This window comes from Ranitomeya variabilis, chromosome 7 (assembly GCF_051348905.1).
Source record: "Ranitomeya variabilis isolate aRanVar5 chromosome 7, aRanVar5.hap1, whole genome shotgun sequence".
Classification (NCBI taxonomy): domain Eukaryota; kingdom Metazoa; phylum Chordata; class Amphibia; order Anura; family Dendrobatidae; genus Ranitomeya; species Ranitomeya variabilis.
Window position 1 is genome coordinate 137,839,452 of NC_135238.1, and position 20,242 is coordinate 137,859,693.

The 20,242-nt window shown below is 43.3% G+C and overlaps 1 protein-coding gene across 1 annotated transcript in view; it reads left to right on the forward strand.

Moving 5' to 3' along the window:
• The first annotated feature begins 1,960 nt into the window (after positions 1-1,960).
• Positions 1,961-20,242, forward strand: part of CMKLR2 (chemerin chemokine-like receptor 2) — a 55,515-nt gene continuing 37,233 nt past the window's right edge. The window contains exon 1 of the mRNA XM_077275755.1: positions 1,961-2,130. The gene's annotated coding sequence lies outside the window, so the exon portion shown is untranslated. The remainder of the gene's footprint in view (positions 2,131-20,242) is intronic.

A 20,242-nucleotide genomic window follows, 5' to 3' on the forward strand; every position in this document is an offset into this window, starting at 1 on the left:
GCAAATGTGATAACTAAATGGTTTGGTGAAAAAAACATTGAAATTTTGAGTCTATGGCCTTGAAACTCCCCAAATATCAAACCCATTGAGAACCAACAGTCAGTCCTCAAACAAATACCTAGCAATTGTGATAAAACTGCAAGCGCTGATTAGACAAGAACGGGTTGTCATCAGATAGGATTTGGCCAAGAAGCTGATATCCATCTCCTAGGGCAAATTGCAGAAATCTTTAAACATAAGGGTCATCAATGGAAATACTGTGTCTGTGCATAAGCTAGATATCAATAAAAATGTAAAAACTATTGAAATGCCTATAATTGTATTTCAGTAACCATACAAACATCTGACTAAAAGATCTACAAACACTAACAAAGCATACTTTTGTACAAAACAAAATTTGTGTCAGACTCAGAACTTTTGGCCGTGACTGTCCACAATAAACCTCATAAAATGGATGCCCAAACACAGTACGTTCAAATTGATTTGTAATTTATGAACATCTTTTGTACACTGTATTATACTATGTAGCTTGGTGCCATCTGAAAAAGAGAAACAATACAATTCCCATCTGTGATAGTTATAATTAATAGGTTGAAGAATAACAAACACAACACTATACATGAGAGTAACTCAGTTACCCCGCTGTACTGACCTGTTCATTAACGGGGTTGTCTGGTCTAAAATGAAGTTTGCAGTCACACAGAGTGAATTTTGAATCCCCACTGTGCGCTGCAAGGATTTGCTGGTTTCTGGCGGTGATGTGCGTTATGCATACTTCCAGTCAGAAGCCGTATAGCGGGTGCGGCCTTGCTCTATTCAAGTGTATAGAGCGAGGCTGCACCCACTGGACGGCCGTGCCCTGGCTCCGTACACTTGTATGGAGCGAGACCGCGCCCACTAGACGGGTTACTCATACATCATTGCCGGTCCCTGCTAAGAAACCAATGAATCCTCTCAGTGCGCCGTGAATGCTCTGAGGGGATTCAAAAGTCTGCAGTCACATAAAGTGACTCTCAATTGTTAAAACAAATGAGTGAAATATCTCATAACAATCCCTGCACTCCTCTGATTGTGACACGCTCTCCCATTACTCCATTGCAGAGATATTCACATTTGTTTCTTATGGAGCACAGTATGTGAAATCTCTGCCTGTGGTTCAGCTGGATGGTTCTTCAGAGTTTTCTCTGCTTTCACCCCTCCGTCCCAAACGCTATCACTCATAGCAGCAGCTGATCTAGTAATCTCAGATTCTGTCAAATTGTGATTGGCGGTGAATGTCAGGGAGGAGTGAAAGTGCACACCCACAGAGAGGACTCTGAAGAAAAGCTTATTAGAACTACCAGTAGAGATTTCACATAGTGAGCTCCAAATTAAACAAATGGGCATATCTCTACAATGCAGTAACATATCGCAAAATGGAAATGAGAGGCAGAATAAGGGGATCTCATGAGTGTTTACTAGGCAAGTAGCTCAATTTTTTGAGGAAGAGGCAAATCCTTATTAATAGCCTTTCAATCATGTTTCCCACACTGGATGCCACGTTTACTATAACTACTGGTGGAGGCCTAAAATCATTTTTGTATTTGGGCACCACATTTGCCATGTGCCAGTACCTTGGCATTATTAATGTCATTGGAGAGTATCTAAATATTATAAACTGGCTACAAAAAGACAGAAATTATGAATTAATTTATTAAAAAAAAACTGATACATCTCCTTTCTTTTATATTACGTTTTGTGTTTGGTTAAAAAACTGCATCAAGAACTGTATATGTGAATTCAGGCTTATGTCTTGTCCTAGTTCTTCATTCTGTACGTGCATGCATGAACGTTCCCCACTGTGCAGGGAGTGGCGGGTCACAGTAATTCCTTTTCAAAGAATTTGTGTAATCCTTCTGTCCGCTCTATCTTTTTTGGACACTGATTTAATTTATCTGTTCATTCCTCATTGTTAGTCCAGATGCAGATTGTCACATCCACAACACTGAAGGGCTATGCTGTCCCTCCCAGGAAGGCAGGACATGAGAGGCAGGGCATGCTGGCTCACAGGAGAACATGAATCACAGTGCTTGTCTCTGCCCAACAGCTGCAGAGAAATTCATGTCATATGTGACTGCAGCCACTACTGAGGTAAGTTCTCTTTCTCCCGCTACTATTACCTACACATGTCAGTACCAGAAGAAGTCAGAATTGTCACAGGGGAGAGTTGTCTTTTTCTTAACAAAGCATTGAGTGTTCATTCAATAGTGTACAGCCTAGAGTTGTACGTCAGATCACTTTGGAAAAAAAAAACAAATCTCAGTTTGTCAATATTAATTAGTCACTACTGGGCGAACGTATTGGGGACCTCATGGATTCTGCATGGAAAGTAAAGTGAAAATTTACTTTCTTTGAAAAACAATCACTGAAATAGAGTTTAGGTAAAAGTTACAACTTAGTTTACACATTTAATTTAAAAAAAAAAGAAAGAAAGAAAACAAAACTGCACTAATTATCCACGGAGTGAAAAGGGTTGGTTCATTAGAGGAAATCTTTTAGATGGGAGTTGCCCGACAGATTGTTGTCAGATTGGTAATGTTGCTGGATGAAGCCATAGACAGACATTTGCCTGCAGTGACCCCTTTAGGAAAAATAACGTTTAATTCATTTGCCCAGCTGTCCATATAATGCACGGATGCTGGAGTCTTAAATACGGTACATACATTGGAAAAATATGTTTGTATTCTGTTCTCATGAGAAAGCAAATGTTAAATGGCACATAATGCAGTATTATCAAAGGCTGGTGCCAGTCTAAATAAACCTTGCCTGCCAGTTATCTGCTCACAGTTTTTAGACATGTAAACTAAAATGTAAAAAATGTCTCACAATGTGAGGAATGCGTCATATGTAACGAAACACTTATATCAGCTATCTGAAGTTGTGTTTTCAGTACTTTACGTAACAACACTCCACATTTCTGTAGCTTGTGGATGGCACTCCACATTTCTGTAGCTTATGGATGGCACTTTGCGATGGATTTGTGTATTGCTTGAATCATTTTTAGAATTGTTTAGAATTAAACAAAATCTGTCAGCAAGTTTTTGCTAGTTAATATGAGGGCAGCATGAGGTAAGGGCTGAGACACTTATTTCAGGGATGTGTCACTCATGAGGCTGTGTGCTCTTATTTGAATACAATAAGTGTTTTATCGCCAGGAGATCATCACTGCTAGACTAGCTCTCTCCTGCTGAGTAGTCCAACTCCACACCCCAGCACTGATTAGTAGATTTCTGTCAATATACAATGTACATAGAAAGCTGTCGTGTGGGCGGGGATAGCTTTCTGAGCTCTGCTACATCTAAAAACTCTGATTAATAATTAATGAACGTGTGAACGTGGCCTAAGTACATGAATACATTACCAGAACAGAGATTACTTGAATACAAGAGCCAAACTTAGTACAACAATCAATTGTAATATTAAGTCAGCCCCATAAACAATTGTATTGCATGAACCTACAATTCCCAATATGCCCTTAACAATGGTAAGGAGATACTGGGAGTTGTTATTAACAGCCATCATCAGACTGCAGACCATACAGGAACCACAGTACTGATGAGAATTAGTCAGTATCACAAATAAACATTTACATCCAGGTACCTTATAGATCACATCTTACAGTCATCTCTTTCTTTTCATCTCCATCTCGTCTAGATGCCATGATGACTTTTTATATCCACATCTGTTCTCTGCAGACCTCCTTCTTCTCCGGTCTTTTGCAGAACATCCAAACACTGTGCCCTTAAAATAAGAGTGCTATTAAAATTCCCTCTGCATAAATATATCTGTCCATATTATGCCCTTAAATAAAGCCTCCTATGGTATATGGCCGCCACACTTTCTACCATTACCACCTTTAACTGCCACACAGTCCGCCCTTATGAAACACAGCCTATACCATGGCTGTCCCCTCTCTTTTCGATTACACTTTCAATAACTCCACACTGTCCCAACACCATACTAACCCTTCTCCATATTAGTCATCTATTTCACTCTGTCCCCTCCTCATATCCATTCTCTGCCCCTTTTAACAGTATGCCCTAATACTGCCCACCACACTGCCATCTTCAAACTGTACCCCCTCATCACACTGTCCCAATACACAATATGATGGTCACCACAGCCTCCCATACAGTATGATATCCACAGCAACCCCCTAATATATAGTATGGTCAACACCACAGCCCCCCATATATAGTATGATGTCCACCACAGACCCCCATAAATGGTATGATCTCCAAAAGAGCCCCCATTATACTATAATGATCCCCACAACACCCCATACAGTATTATGGTCCACAAACAACACCCCAAAGAGTATGATATTCACCACAGTCCCCTATCCAGTATGGCCACCACTGCTTCCAGTACAATGACCTCCACAGCCCCATATACAGTATGGTCACCGGAGACCCTCATGTGCTTTGCTGCCACCCCTTCATAGTCACTCATTTCATAGCCCAAATGCACATCTTCTCATTTTTTGCACCCCTGCACAGCCCCTCATTTCCCCCCTGCACAGCCCCTTAGTTCATTCCCCCATCTGCATAGCCCCTCAGTTTACTCCCCATATCTGCACAGCCCCACATTTTATCCCCCCTTTGCACAGCCCCTCAGCTTATTCCCACCCTCTGCCCAGCCCCTAAGCTTATTCGCCATCTGCAGAGCCCCTGAACTTCTTCCCTTCATCTGCACAGCCCCTCATTTTCTTTCCCCCTCTGCACAGCACCTCATTTTACCCCTTCTGCATAGCCCCTCAGCTTATTTCCCCATTTCCACAGCCCCACATTTTATAACTCCATCTGCCCCTCAGTTTATCCCCATCTGCAAAGCCCCTCAGCTTATTCCCCCCCTCTGCACAGCACCTCATTTAACCCCCTTCTCCACAGCCCCTCAGCTTATTCCCATCTACACAGCCCCTCATTTTAATCCACCATCTGCACAGCCCCTCAGTTTACCCCCATCTGCACAGCCCCTCAGTTTACTCTCCCTCATCTGCACAGCCCTTTTCTTTATTCACCAGCATCTGCACAGAACCTCATTTTATCACCCCTCTGCCCAGCCCCTCAATTTATCCCAACTCTGCACAGCCCCTCAACTTATTCCCCATCTGCACAGCCCCTCATTTTATCCCCACTCTGCATAGCCCCTCACTTTATCCTCCTCTGCGTAGCCCCTCAGCTTGTTCTCCCCATCTGCACAGCCCCTCATTTATTCCGCCTCTGCACAGCCCCTCATTTTATCCCCCATCTGCCCAGCCCCTCAGCTTTTTCCTCCCATCTGCACAGCCTCTCATTTTATCCCCCCTCTGCACAGCCCCTCAGCTTATTCCCCTCATTTGCAAGCCCCTCATTTTATTCCCAATCTGCATAGCCCCTCATTTTATTCTTCCTCTGCACTGCACCTCAGCTGTTTCGCTTCATCTGCACAGCTTGTTAGTATATTACCCTCATTTACATAGCCCCTCAGTGTATTCCCCCCATCTGCAGAGCCCCACCTTATATTCCCCCATCAGCATAGCCCCTCACCTCATTTTATTTCCTCCATGAGCGTAGCCGCTCACCTAATTTTATTCCCCAATCAGCACAGCCACTCACTTAATTTTATTTTCCCCATCAGCACAGACCTTCCCCTCATTTTATCCTCCATCTGCACAGCCTCTCCACTCAATTTATTCCCCCTCATGTCATTTTATTTCCCCATCTGCACAGCCCCTCATTTTATTCCCCCATCAGCAAAGCCCCTCCATTCATTTTATTCCCCCAATCAGCACAGACCCTCCCCTCATTTTATCCCCCCATCTGCACAGCCCCTCGCCTTATTTTATGCCCCTTTGCACAGTAGTATAAGAATTAAAAAAAAGCTCATACTCCCCTAAAATGAGTCCCTTTAACCAGTTAACAACCAAGCAATGAAAATTTTGGTTGATGGGTTATTTGCTTTAACCACGTGCCACTGTAAATTTATGGAGTTAAAGCAGTTTTTTACCGCTTCTGCCTTCTTTGCCAGCTACATAGTGCTTAGTAAGAGCTATGCAACAAACAGAAGTAGCGACATTGCTGATGCTTCTGTAGGACACAGCCATCACATAATTATCGAGTTTCTGCCCGCATAGCAGACCTGCTGAGTCCTAGCAGACCCAGAATAGCTTTACCAATGAAACCCAGCACAGTAAGGGGCGTTTCCCCCTATAACTGGAGGTGCTATGGATGCCCCAGATACAGTGGGAAAAAAAATTACAGCAAAAGAAAAAAATGTCCTCCTGAAATCTTAAATGATCTCTTGCGGGATAAATTATGTAAAAAAAAAAAAAAGGAAATACCGGTATGTGTAAAATATCAACAAAAAAAGTAATAGAGAATAAAAAGTCACACTACAAAAATTAAATAATAATATACAGTATATATAATATTTTTTTCTCAAATCTAAAATATATTTTATTACATACGGTACATATAATAAAAAATCTGCACATATTAGGAATCCACACAACCATTATAATGTGGAGAGTTTATTTAACCAGTTATTTGGTGTAAATCATAAATCCTAAAAAACTTTTTAAAAAATTGCGCTTTTCTATATTTGTGCTACAAAAGAAGAAAATGTAAAGGTGATTGCTGTGGTGACATCATATCTCCAGTATGAATCAGCTGCATCCAATCATAATGAAGTACACTGCATAAGACCGCTAAGCCCACTGATTGGTAGCAGTGGTCATGTGCTGTACATGTGATATCGCCACATCAACGGCTCATTCCATGTCAAGTGAACCAATGATTTTTACCTCTAAATTTTTATTTCTTTTGAGATTTTGTTATTTGGTAATAGTGTGTCAGAGAATGCAAAATATGAAGAAAAAAAATGTAGATTTTATTTTTTTTTATTATTGATTTTCAAAGTTCGGAAAAAGTGCGACTTTCAGTGTTGCCTGCCTTTACATTTCTCCTCATAACTCAGGATAGAAAAAAGATAGAGAAACAAAATAAACACCATTCTACTCAGAACTGTACAGACTTTTACCAGATATGTGACAAGAGTATCTTTGTTAATATTTTACCCACGCGAACGCAAACACAACATTTTATAACGCATTTCTAAAAAAAAACATTTAGTTTAAAAATTTCAAAAACTGCACATGTGCCTGCTATGCTCCTAGCCACATCTGTTCCAAAATACAAGTTGAGATCATGAAGGGATCATATTTAAAAAAAATAAATAAAACTATTACAGTGTCAATTCGAAAATCTTGAATTCAGATCTGCTCAGCCTGTGGTCTACCAAATAATCCATGATTTTTAGATATTACTGTATTATTTTATTATGTTACCACTTAGGAGCAGGAGAGGACAGCGGAGAAAGCTTTGTTAGGGCTGAGAATGAGCAGGGGCAGACAGTGACTGCAGAGCAGATGACAGGCCGGCAGCTCGGGCCTCCAGAGGCCATATTCACACCAAATCTTAACACCCAGGCAACTCCTCAAATGGAGGGAGAAAAATATTCTTAGCATCCAGTTCATGTATTGTACAAACCAGGACTACAAAGAGGAGGAGAGTTTACAGGAAGCAGAACCCATCACAGGGACTCGGCAATATCACACTGTCAATTACATGTAGTGAAACAGAAATAAAAACAAGGATTTTTTGATTCAGCAAAGACAGTGAAGTCAATGAAGTGGTAGAAGGCGGCATAAGATTGGCAATGGATGACAGAACTGGTGATGTGACCTGTGAATTTGATTGGCACTGGTGATGGGTACTGTACTCTCCAAAGATTGTGAAAATAAAGTAGAATTGACTTTTTTGCATCCTTCTGGTCCAGCGCCATCCTTTGTGTATCCAAGAAAACCAGACATTTTAAAAGTGAACAAAAATCAGATATGAACTCCGGTGGAGCCGAGCACCATGACAGCCGCACATACTCTGACACAAAAGGAAATGGCCAGTGCTAGTAAGCGCTTATGGACAAGATGATATTTCACCCACTAGAAGGGACACATTGATGATAAAAGGCCCGTTTAAAAACGCGCTATTAATTGTTTGATTAGTTCATATTTTATAGAAAAAGGATTTAACTACTGTACTATTCTTCTTAAACACTTCATAAGTGACATGTTTAGTGATATAACAGAAAAAAAATTGTTACATGTATAAATAGGTGGTAAAAATATTAGTTCTTTTAATCTTGTTTTTAACATATAATTAGGATATACACAGTACAGACCAAAAGTTTGGACACACCTTCTCATTTAAAGATTTTTTTGCATTTTCATGACTATGAAAATTGTACATTCACACTGAAGGCATCAAAACTATGAATTAACACATGTGGAATTATATGCTTAACAAAAAAGTGTGAAACAACTGAGATTATGTCTTATATTCTAGGTTCTTCAAAGTAGCCACCTTTTGCTTTGATGACTGCTTTGCACACTCTTGGCATTCTCTTGATGAGCTTCAAGAGGTTGTCACCGGGAATGGTCTTCCAACAATCTTGAAGGAATTCCCAGAGATGCTTAGCACTTGTTGGCCCCTTGCCTTCACTCTGCGGTCCAGCTCACCCCAAACCATCTCGATTGGGTTCAGGTCTGGTGACTGTGGAGGCCAGGTCATCTGGCGTAGCACCCCATCACTCTCCTTCTTGGTCAAATAGCTCTTACACAGCCTGGAGGTGTGTTTGGGGTCATTGTCCTGTTGAAAAATAAATGATGTTCCAACTAAACGCAAACCGGATGGAACAGCATGCCACTGCAAGATGCTGTGGTAGCCATGCTGGTTCAGTATGCCTTCAATTTTGAATTAAATCCCCAACAGTGTCACCAACAAAGCACCCCCACACATCACACCTCCTCCTCAATGCTTCACGGTGGGAACCAGGCATGTAGAGTCCATCCGTTCACCTTTTCTGCATCACACAAAGACACGGTGGTTGGAACCAAAGATCTCAAATTTGGACTCATTAGACCAAAGCACAGATTTTCACTGGTCTAATGTCCATTCCTTGTGTTCTTTAGCCCAAACAAGTCTCTTCTGCTTGTCGCCTGTCCTTAGCAGTGGTTTCCTAGCAGCTATTTTACCATGAAGGCCTGCTGCACAAAGTCTCCTCTTAACAGTTGTTGTAGAGATGTGTCTTCTGCTAGAACTCTGTGTGGCATTGGCCTGGTCTCTAATCTGAGCTGCTGTTAACATGCGATTTCTGAGGCTGGTGACTCGGATAAACTTATCCTCAGAAGCAGAGGTGACTCTTGGTCTTCCTTTCCAGGGGCGGTCCTCATGTGAGCCAGTTTCTTTGTCGCGCTTGATGGTTTTTGCAACTGCACTTCGGACACTTTCAAAGTTTTCCCAATTTTTCGGACTGACTGACCTTCATTTCTTAAAGTAATGATGGCCACTCGTTTTTCTTTACTTAGCTGCTTTTTTCTTGCCATAATACAAATTCTAACAGTCTATTCAGTAGGACTATCAGCTGTGTATCCACCAGACTTCTGCACAACACAACTGATGGTCCCAACCCCATTTATAAGGCAAGAAATCCCACTTATTAAACCTGACAGGGCACACCTGTGAAGAGAAAACCATTCCCGGTGACTACCTCTTGAAGCTCATCAAGAGAATGCCAAGAGTGTGCAAAGCAGTCATCAAAGCAAATGGTGGCTACTTTGAAGAACCTAGAATATAAGACTTAATTTCAGTTGTTTCACACGTTTTTGTTAAGTATATAATTCCACATGTGTTAATTCATAGTTTTGATGCCTTCAGTGTGAATGTACAATTTTCATAGTCATGAAAATACAGAAAAATCTTTAAATGAGAAGGTGTGTCCAAACTTTTGGTCTGTACTGTATATAGTGACAAATGTCACAGGAGAACGGCATTTATTATACCAGAAAAGGCGGCTTCACAACACCCATAAGGAAATGCAGCTAAACATGATACACTTATCTGATTGATCCATGAAATACTAATTAGTAGAAATATGAAAATGTTACTATTGTGGCTTTAAATAAATTAGGCGAGATTATCTATGAACTGCTATCAGTTTTTGACATAAATTTGCTAAAAATGTAACATCCTGGCTGTGTAAGGCTATGTTCACATGTTGCGTTTTTTTTCTTGGGTGTATTCAACGTGCGAGTGAAATAGCAGCATGCTGTGATTCTACGCATATATTGCCCGAGTCTTGCCAATGCAAGCCTATGGGTGCGAGAAAAAATCAGACACCACACGGACCATCAGTGTGACTTGCAAGAAATACGCACATATTTTCCTCAGTTCAGCCCATTGATCCATAAAAGTCATTGGGGAAAAGCAGTGAGAAATGTAAAGCCATATGCAGGTCATACGGATGCCATACGGATACACAGGTGCGAGAAAATCGCATCATCGCATTGCAAACGCATTACACACGGATTACCATACAGAGAAGACTCGTGCGCCTCCTGGCAGGGAGACTCAGACCAATTTTCCATATGTTTAGTGTGACCCGGTCCTTATGTCCACATTTTTTCCACAGACCTGCGTCAAATGTGGAAATTTCACAAGGGAAAAACGTGCATGCCTTTAAGTGGGTTTCCATGGCGGAACCTTATCAATAACGCATGGAATCCACATATGGCTGTATCAATAAAGTTTCATCAAAGCAAAATACCAGGAAGTATCAAAAACAAAGCAGCTTTATGTAAAACATTACACACCAACAAGAGACAATCTGAAACATCAAACGCTCATTCTGGGAACGTAGCCTTAGAAGCAGACCATGGCTACCAGGTAAGCGGTGAGCTCACCCCTTGAGCCCGCTGCATACACCCACCCCCAACTTGTGCAGCACATGAACGCCGGATGTCAGTAAGGATCGCTGGAATGCCTGTCTCATCATAATAATTACTGTAACAATACTTCCGTCATAAAGTTAGAGGGGAAAAAGGAAGTGTATGTGTCTAAACACAATGTATGTTGTCTGGCAACACAAAAAGAGAACGTCACTCATGGCGAGATTACTGGTATTCTGTTATTTCCCAATAAGAAGTAGTAGACTTGATTCACCAGGCTGTATAATCCAGCAAAGTGATATGTATTGTAGAACGTTATAACCCATTAAGATAGCCTTTAAAATTCTAACATAGAGAGGACAGTTAGACGGCCGTATAACAAGGATGAACATCACATGGCAGTGCACGGACTGGCCGGCAGCTCTCCTGATCAGAGCGTGACAGCTGCCTAGAATTACATGATGAGACACTCAGGCCAGGAGAGCTGCCGGCCAGTCCGAGCATTGCTATGTGATCATCATCCTTGTTACACAGCCGTCTGACTGTGCCCTGTAAGTTAATATCTGGGAACAGCATAGGCGATAAACTTCTGATGGGTGTGGTCCAACTGCAGGGACTCTCAACATTGATGAGAACAGGATTTTTAAAGGTAATCTATCACTGGGTTTTTGCTACCTAATCTGAGAACAGCATGATGTAGGGATAGAGAGCCTGATTCATTCCAGCAATGTGTCACTTACTGGGCTGTTTGCTGTAGTTTTTATAAAATCACTGTTTTATCTGCGGGTAATTACTAGTAAAGCTGCTGCCAGGTAGTCATACATATTCATGAGCACAATGGCAGCTTGCTGAGTACAATCTGTGGTGTAGGGTTGTGAAGAGCTCAGCATTCAGAGAACTGGTAGATTTGAAAGCAAAAAACATTAATAAAAACTATAGCAAGCAGCCTAGAAAGAGAAAGATCACTGGGATCAGGGTCTCTGCCCCTACATTATGCAGTTCTCAGATAGGGTAGCAAAAACCTGCTGACGGATTCCCTTTAAACTGACGTGTCGTCACATGACGTAAGGGGTACATGTAGCGCCCCCACTGCCGCAGGGCCGAGGGGTACCCGGTACCGGGCCTCTGAGTCTCTGCTCTGGGGTTGTCACGGTGGCTAGACCCGGTCCGTGACCCTGCTGAGGGGCGTACAGTAATAGATGTGGATAGTGGTGGTGGTGCGGTGCAGTAAATAACGAGGACACCAGGTTGCAGTCTCTTTACCTCTTTACTGAAGGTCTCTGGGTCCTCAGTCCGGAATACGGTTCACCAGGCTGCGCAAGTCCGGCCGGTCCAATGGCACCTCCAGAGTTCTCCTTGCAGGTGGAAATCTGTGCCTTCCTGCTAGCGCTATGTGTTGTGGTCCTCCCCTGCTGTGCTTACGGGATAGTCCCCACAACTGTTGTGTCTGTTTCTCGTGTTCCCTCACAACTCGATTAGATGATCTTCTGCTAATCTTCCGTCCCTCCCAGGTGTTATGGTTGGGACGCACCCGTATGACGGGTAGGCTCGGAGCTCTTCCGGGACCCTAGAGTCGCCCCTCTCCACAGGTTGCCCCCTATGTCTGCGTAGGTGATTTAGGTGAGACAGCCCGCCTGTGACTGACTGTCCTGCCGTTGGTTTGAAGTATGGCTTAGAGCTCTGTACCTCCTCGGCGTTCCGGCCGCCGGTTGTTTACACCTCAGTAGGATGTTGCCTCGATCTTACAGCACGACTCCTACTGGTATTCTCCTTCTTGCTTTGATCTCGTTTCTCACTCAGCACAATAAATCTCGCTTCTTGTCCTTTCTTAGGGCACCGCCGCTATGAAGTGCAGGCGCGGTCCCGTAGCCTTCTCTCTGTTTGCCAGGCCTCTGTCAGGATCCCACCCCTGACAGGGACCCTACCGAATCTTCCCCTGCAACACCCTCTGCCACAAGGGGTTGCCTGGTTCCAACCCAGTCAGCGTTCTCTCTAACTTCCTGCCTGACCCCCAGTTTTACCAGTATGTGAGGAGTGGCCTAATGAATAGTACCCTTAGCTCCCCCTGGAGGCCCGACTGTGAAATGTATTGGTGTATGTGATACCTGGTCAGATGAACTCCTTCAGTGCCATCAGACGTACCATAGCCCCCCTTAGCGGCGGAGCCACAGTACTGCAACGACCAGGACTCTGGGGCGCTGCATACACGTGACTCATGACCGCCTTTACTGACTTAAATTGCCTAACCTTAATTACTTACTGAATCCGATCTATCGTAAACTGCCTTATCATAAGGTCCCCTCCTGAATAATGACATTACACCAGATTTGGATTAAATGGCCACAGCAGCCTTTTATTAAACATACAATACAACATGTAAACAATATCCCCCCAGAGAGTGGTGGTCCTCGAAGCCTAAAAAATAACCTTGCATAAATTAAAATTGTGTACCTTGGCCTCCAGGCTTAGTCTTGCCTCCAGCCGCTAAGCACCAGCTCAGAGGCAGGTAATGACCAACCCGGCCAAACCAACTGATTACCAAATCCTTTAATCAGCCCCTCCACGGGCTGATCTATCACAACCACTCGCAATCCACTCCGGGGGAGTCCAGGACCACTAGAGGTCCCCCCCCTACAATCCGCCATTCCCCTCTTTCCACCAACCTCGAGGACCTCCCTCCCCCGCTTAACTGCTATGACAAAAATTACTCCTTCCCCTTAAACAAAAACATAACCTTAAAAATAAATGTGATTAAACAAAATCAAAAAAGAGAAGGGAGGGTGGGTGGGGATTTCAGCAACCGCCGGACCAGTAGGTGAGCGTGGCAGTTCCTGAGGTGAAATTGGCAGTTTTTTCTCCAGATCACCCCCTCAGAAAGCTCCCCCTGCTTGCTCCTCCCTGCCTCATCCAAACCCTACCCCCCTGTGTCCAATTCAAAAATACACAGTCCAAGGAAACTATTTAACCCCGACTTGCCCTTGCCTACCCTAAGGCTCTGCCATTCCCTGTGACCCCGTAATGCTGGCCTTCCTTGAGGGCCAGGGGCCCAGTACAGCCTTTCCTGGCACTGCTCTATTTATTATCTATGCGACTGGTTAAGATAGTCGAGTGCAGCTCTTATCTCCTTCCAGCTACGCACTGGCTGCCCATACATTATACAATCCAATTTAAACTGCTTGTTCTCACCCACAACGCTCCCCACAGTGTGGCACTCCCTACATCTCCTCCCTCATTACGGTTTATTGACCTACCCGCTCGTTACACTCCGCAAGCGACTGTCGACTAACCTCTGTACTAATCCGTACCTCCCACTCCTGGCTCCAAGAGTTCTCCCAAGTTTCATCAATACTCTGGAATGTTCTACCCCAAGAAATTAGGACTAACCACAACTAATACAGTTTTAGGCGCTCCCTAAAAACACATCTGTTTAGGGCGGCCTATCACGTTCCCTAATCGAAGTCCTTTTATATATTGTCCATTCTCTACTTCCCTGAACATAACTCTCAATCAAACTCCACTGCACCCAAAAGCACCACAAATATTGGTTGGTGACTAGCTCATGCAGCCTTTATCTATCCCCCACTCCCTCAAGATGGCTGAACCATCATTGTACATAAGAACCTGTACTTTGTGTCATCTGCACCTTATTGCAGATTGTAAGCTCTGAAGCGCAGGTTCGTCATTATCTTTGCTTTAATTATTGTACAGTGCTGTGCTGTATTATCATTAACTTTGTTACTTAATACTTGTATAGGAACTGTTGAATTGCAAAGCTCTGTGGAACATGTTGGCGCTATATAAATAAAGATTATTATCATTACTATTAGACAATGAATGGAGCTGTGGAGCATGTGTGCATTTATAGTTCCAATTCGATGAGGCATTCTTGAGACCCGATCTCAGATTTGGTGTGAACCAAATTGGTCAGAAAGATGATCACCTATCAGGTAGGTAGGTAATGAATTTCATTGTTGTTTATAAGGCCATAAGCCACCCTTGCAGTCCATACAACATGGTCCGATAACAGATTGCAGTACACAAACTGGCCATGGGTCTCACAATCCAAGCTTGACCACTTGATATATTTTTATGTGGCTGTCATGCTCGTGTCATGAGACCAAGGACCAGTTCATGCATTAGGCCGGCGTCACACCAGAGCGTAATATGAACAAGTGCTATACCATAACAAATCGCATAGCACTCGGACCAATGTTAATCTATGGGACAGCTCCTATCATCCGTTGTTTTTTCGGCCGCATTATACGTGCGAGTGATTGTCAACATATTACACCCGAAATACGCCAATGCAAGTCTATGGGTGTGCATCGGTGTTCTATGGAAAAGCCGGCAATTCAGTGCGGTGTACAGTAAAATCACACTGACAGCTTACAATAGAATAGATAAAATAAATGTCTACACATACAGTGCCTTGCGAAAGTGTTCGGCCCCGTTGGAACTTTTCAACCTTTTTCCACATATCATGCTTCAAACATAAAGATACCAAATGTACCGTATATACTCGAGTATAAGCCGAGATTTTCAGCCCACATTTTTGGGCTGAAATTGCCCCTCTCGGCTTATACTCGAGTCATGCCAGGGGTCGGCAGGGGAGGGGGAGCGGGGGCTTTCTAAAAATACTCACCTAGTCCAGGCGCAGTCCCTGCTTCCCCGGCGCTGGCAGCAGCAGCTTCAGCTTCTTCCTGTACTCAGCGGTCACATGGTCCCGCTCATTACAGTAAATGAATATTCGGCTCCACCTCCCATAGGGGTGGAGCCGCCTATTCATTACTGTAATCAGCGGGACCATGTGACCGCTGAGTACAGGATGAAGCGCTGCGGCATCGGGGAAGCAGGATCTACACAGCGGCAGGACCAGGTGAGTATACGGGGAGGGGAGCGCAGCGCTGCGCGATAGTTACCTGCTCCTCGTTCCGGGCGCCGATCTGTCTCCAGCAGTGACGCTGAGGTCAGAGGGCGCGGTGACGTGGCCAGTGCGCGCCCTCTGCTGAACGTCAGTGCTGGAGACAGATCGGCGCCGGAACGAGGAGAGGTGACTATTGAAAGTGCTGGGGGCCTGAGCGACGGAGAGGTGAGTATGTGATTTATTTTTTTTATCGCAGCAAATGGGGCAAGTGTCTGTATGGAGCATCTATGGGGCCATAACGTTCCTGCAGCACTATATGGGGCCATAACGTTCCTGCAGCACTATATGGGGCCATAACATTCCTGCGGCACTATATGGGGCCATAACGTTCCTGCAGCACTATATGGGGCCATGACGTTCCTGCAGCACTATATGGGGCCATAACATTCCTGCAGCACTATATGGGGGCCATAACATTCCTGCGGCACTATATGGGGGCCATAACATTCCTGCAGCACTATATGGGGCCATAACGTTCCTGCAGCACTATATGGTGCCATAACATTCCTGCAGCACTCTGTGGGGCCATAACATTCCTGCAGCACTATATGGGGGCCATAATGTTCCTGCAGCACTATATGGGGGCCATAACATTCCTGCAGCACTATATGGGGGCCATAACGTTCCTGCAGCACTATATGGGGCCATAACATTCCTGCAGCACTATATGGGGCCATAACATTCCTGCAGCACTATATGGGGCCATAACATTCATGCAGGACTATATGGGGCCATAACGTTTCTGCAGCACTATATGGGGCCATAACGTTTCTGCAGCACTATATGGGGCCATAACATTCCTGCAGCACTATATGGGGGCCATAACGTTCCTGCAGCACTATATGGGGCCATAACATTCCTCCAGCACTATATGGGGCCATAACATTCCTGCAGCACTATATGGGGCCATAACATTCCTGCAGCACTATATGGGGCCATAACGTTTCTGCAGCACTATATGGGGCCATAACGTTTCTGCAGCACTATATGGGGCCATAACGTTTCTGCAGCACTATATAGGGGCATAATGTTTGTGCAGCACTATATGGGGCAAGTGTCTGTATGGGGCCATAATTAACGTTTGTAGGGCACTACGGCATATGGGGCAAGTGTCTGTATGGAGCATCTTATAGGGCCATAACGTTTGTGCAGCACTATAAGGGGCAAATATCTTTATAGAGCATCTTATGGGGCCATAATCAGCATTTGTGCAGCATTATATTGGGCAAATGTGTCTATGGAGCATCTTATGGGGCCTTTATTAACCTTTATGCAGGATTATATGGGGCATATTTTAATATGGAACATCTTATGGGGCCATAATGAACAGTATGGAGCATTATATGGGGTTCCTGATTCAATATGGATATTCAAAGACACTTAACCTACTGATGTCTCAATTAATTTTACTTTTATTGGTATCTATTATTACTTTTGACATTTACCGGTAGCTGCTGCATTTTCCCCCCTAGGCTTATACTCGAGTCAATAAGTTTTCCCAGTTTTTTGTGGCAAAAATAGGGGGGTCGGCTTATACTCGGGTCGGCTTATACTCGAGTATATACGGTAAATTTTTGGTGAACGAAATTTATTATTTTAAATTTTTGTGGAAATTCAAAAACTGAAAAGTGGGGCATGCAATATTATTCTGCCCCTTTAACTTAATACTTTGTTGAGCCACCTTTTGCTGCGATTACAGCTGCAAGTCACTTGGGTTATGTCTCTATGAGTTTTGTACGTCGAGAGACTGAAATTCTTGCCCATTCTTCCTTGACAAACAGCTCGAGCTCAGTGAGGTTTGATGGAGATCGTTTGTGAACAGCAGTTTTCAGCTCTTTCCACAGATTCTCAATTGGATTGAGGTCTGGACTTTGACTTGGCCATTCTAATACCTGGATACATTTATTTGTGATCCATTCCATTGTAGATTTTGCTTTATGTTTGGGATCATTGTCTTGTTGGAAGACAAATCTCCATCCCAGTCTCAGGTCTTTTGCAGACTCCAACAGGTTTTCTTCAAGAATAGTCCTGTATCTGGCTCCATCCATCTTCCCATCATTTTAACCATCTTCCCTGTCCCTGATGAAGAAAAGCAGGCCCAAACCATGATGCTGCCACCACCATGTTTGACAGTGGGGATGGTGTGTTCAGGGTCATGAGCTGTGTTGCCTTTACGCCAAACATATCGTTTGGCATTGTTGCCAAAAAGTTCAATTTTGGTTTCATCTGACCAGAGCACCTTCTTCCACATGTTTGGTGTGTCATCCAGGCGGGTTGTTGCAAACTTTAAACGACACTTTTTATGGATATCTTTGAGAAATGGCTTTCTTCTTGCCACTCTTCCATATAGGCCATATTTGTGCAGTGTACGACTGATTGCTGTCCTATGGACAGACTGTCCCAGCTCAGCTGTAGATCTCTGCAGTTGATCCAGAGTGATCATGGGCCTCGTGGCTGCATCTCTGATCAGTCTTCTCCTTGTTTGAGATGAAAGTTTAGAGGGACGGCCGGGTCTTGGTAGATTTGCAGTGGTATGATACTCCTTTCATTTCAATATGATCGCTTGCACAGTGCTACTTGGGATGTTTAAAGTTTTGGAAATCATTTTGTATCCAAAATCGGCTTTAAACTTCTCCTCAACAGTATCACAGACCGGCCTGCTGTGTTTCTTGGTCTTCATGATGCTCTCTGTGCTTCAAACAGAACCCTGAGACTATCACAGAGCAGGTGCATTTATACGGAGACTTGATTACACACAGGTGGATTATATTTATCATCATTAGGCATTTAGGAGAACATTGGTCATTCAGGGATCCACAATGAACTTCTGGAGTGAGTTTGCTGCACTGAAAGTAAAGCGGCCGAATAATATTGCACGTCCCACTTTTCAGTTTTTGAATTTCCACAAAAATTTAAAATAACCAATACATTTCGTTCAACTTCACAATTGTGTTCCACTTGTTGTTGATTCTTCACCAAAAATTTACATTTGGTATCTTTATGTTTGAAGCATATGTGGGAAAAAGGTTGAAAAGTTCCAGGGAGCCGAATACTTACGCAAGGCACTGTAGTATAGGTGTGTGTATGTATATATATATATAATATATATATATATATATATATATATATATATATATATATATAATTATATATATATATATATATATACATATATATGTATTGTAGGGGTTGCACTCGCTCAGGTGCGGCGGGTGACACTCAGGAGACACGTTCCATTAAAAGTTTGCAGGGTTTATTGCTCCATAAACCACATAGCAACAGGAACAACAGGTAAACAGTGTTACATCAGACAGATGAATCCTCAATGTCCATAGTAGAGCTCTGCTCTCTCAGGTCTGTGGGCACACACACAGACTGTGCTATGTCCAGCTCATAGGCTCTCCAGCCTAAATATGGTCTCTGTGTGCTGTTCAGGACGTCTCCCCATGTGGAACCGTCCAACACACAGGCCACTCTGCAGTGTCCAGCCAGGACACATGGAAGTGTGTCCACCCTGACAGACTCCCACACACTCACACCATGTGCTACACACACCTCCTTTACATAGGTGTAACATAGGTGTAACCACACCCAGGTACCTGTCACATGGCCAGTCAGGTGAGCGTGACATCACCACAGGTCCTTACACACAAAACCATCTTACGTGTTCAGACACGCCTCTTTGGGTGGGTTTGTAGGTGACTGAACCCACCCATCTCTCCAATCACCTGGAAGCCTTCCCAATGTTAACAAATCCCTCAGCAGTAGATCTGCTTGAGCAAAGCATACCCAGGCTTCCATCACAGGGCCACCCACCTCTGCGATACATACCGTCCATTAATCACATGACCAGTCGCTATGCCACTATATATATATATATATATATATATATATATATATATACAGTACAGACCAAAAGTTTGGACACACCATGTCATTTAAAGATTTTTCTGTATTTTAATGACTATGAAAATTGTACATTCACACTGAAGGCATCAAAACTATGAATTAACACGTGGAATTATATGCTTAACAAAAAAGAGTGAAACAACTGAAATTATGTCTTATATTCTAGGTTCTTCAAAGTAGCCACCTTTTGCTTTGATGACTGCTTTGCACACTCTTGGCATTCTCTTGATGAGCTTCAAGAGGTAGTCACCGTGAATGGTTTTCACTTCACAGGTGTGCCCTGACAGGTTTAATAAATGGGATTTCTTGCCTTATAAATGGGGTTGGGACCATCAGTTGTGTTGTGCAGAAGTCTGGTGGACACACTGCTGATAGTCCTACTAAATAGACTGTTAGAATTTGTATTATGGCAAGAAAAAAACCTAGAATATAAGACATAATTTCAGTTGTTTCACACTTTTTTGTTAAGTATATAATTCCACATGTGCTAATTCATAGTTTTGATGCCTTCAGTGTGAATGTACAATTTTCATAGTCATGAAAATACAGAAAAATCTTTAAATGAGAAGGTGTGTCCAAACTTTTGGTCTGTACTGTATATATAT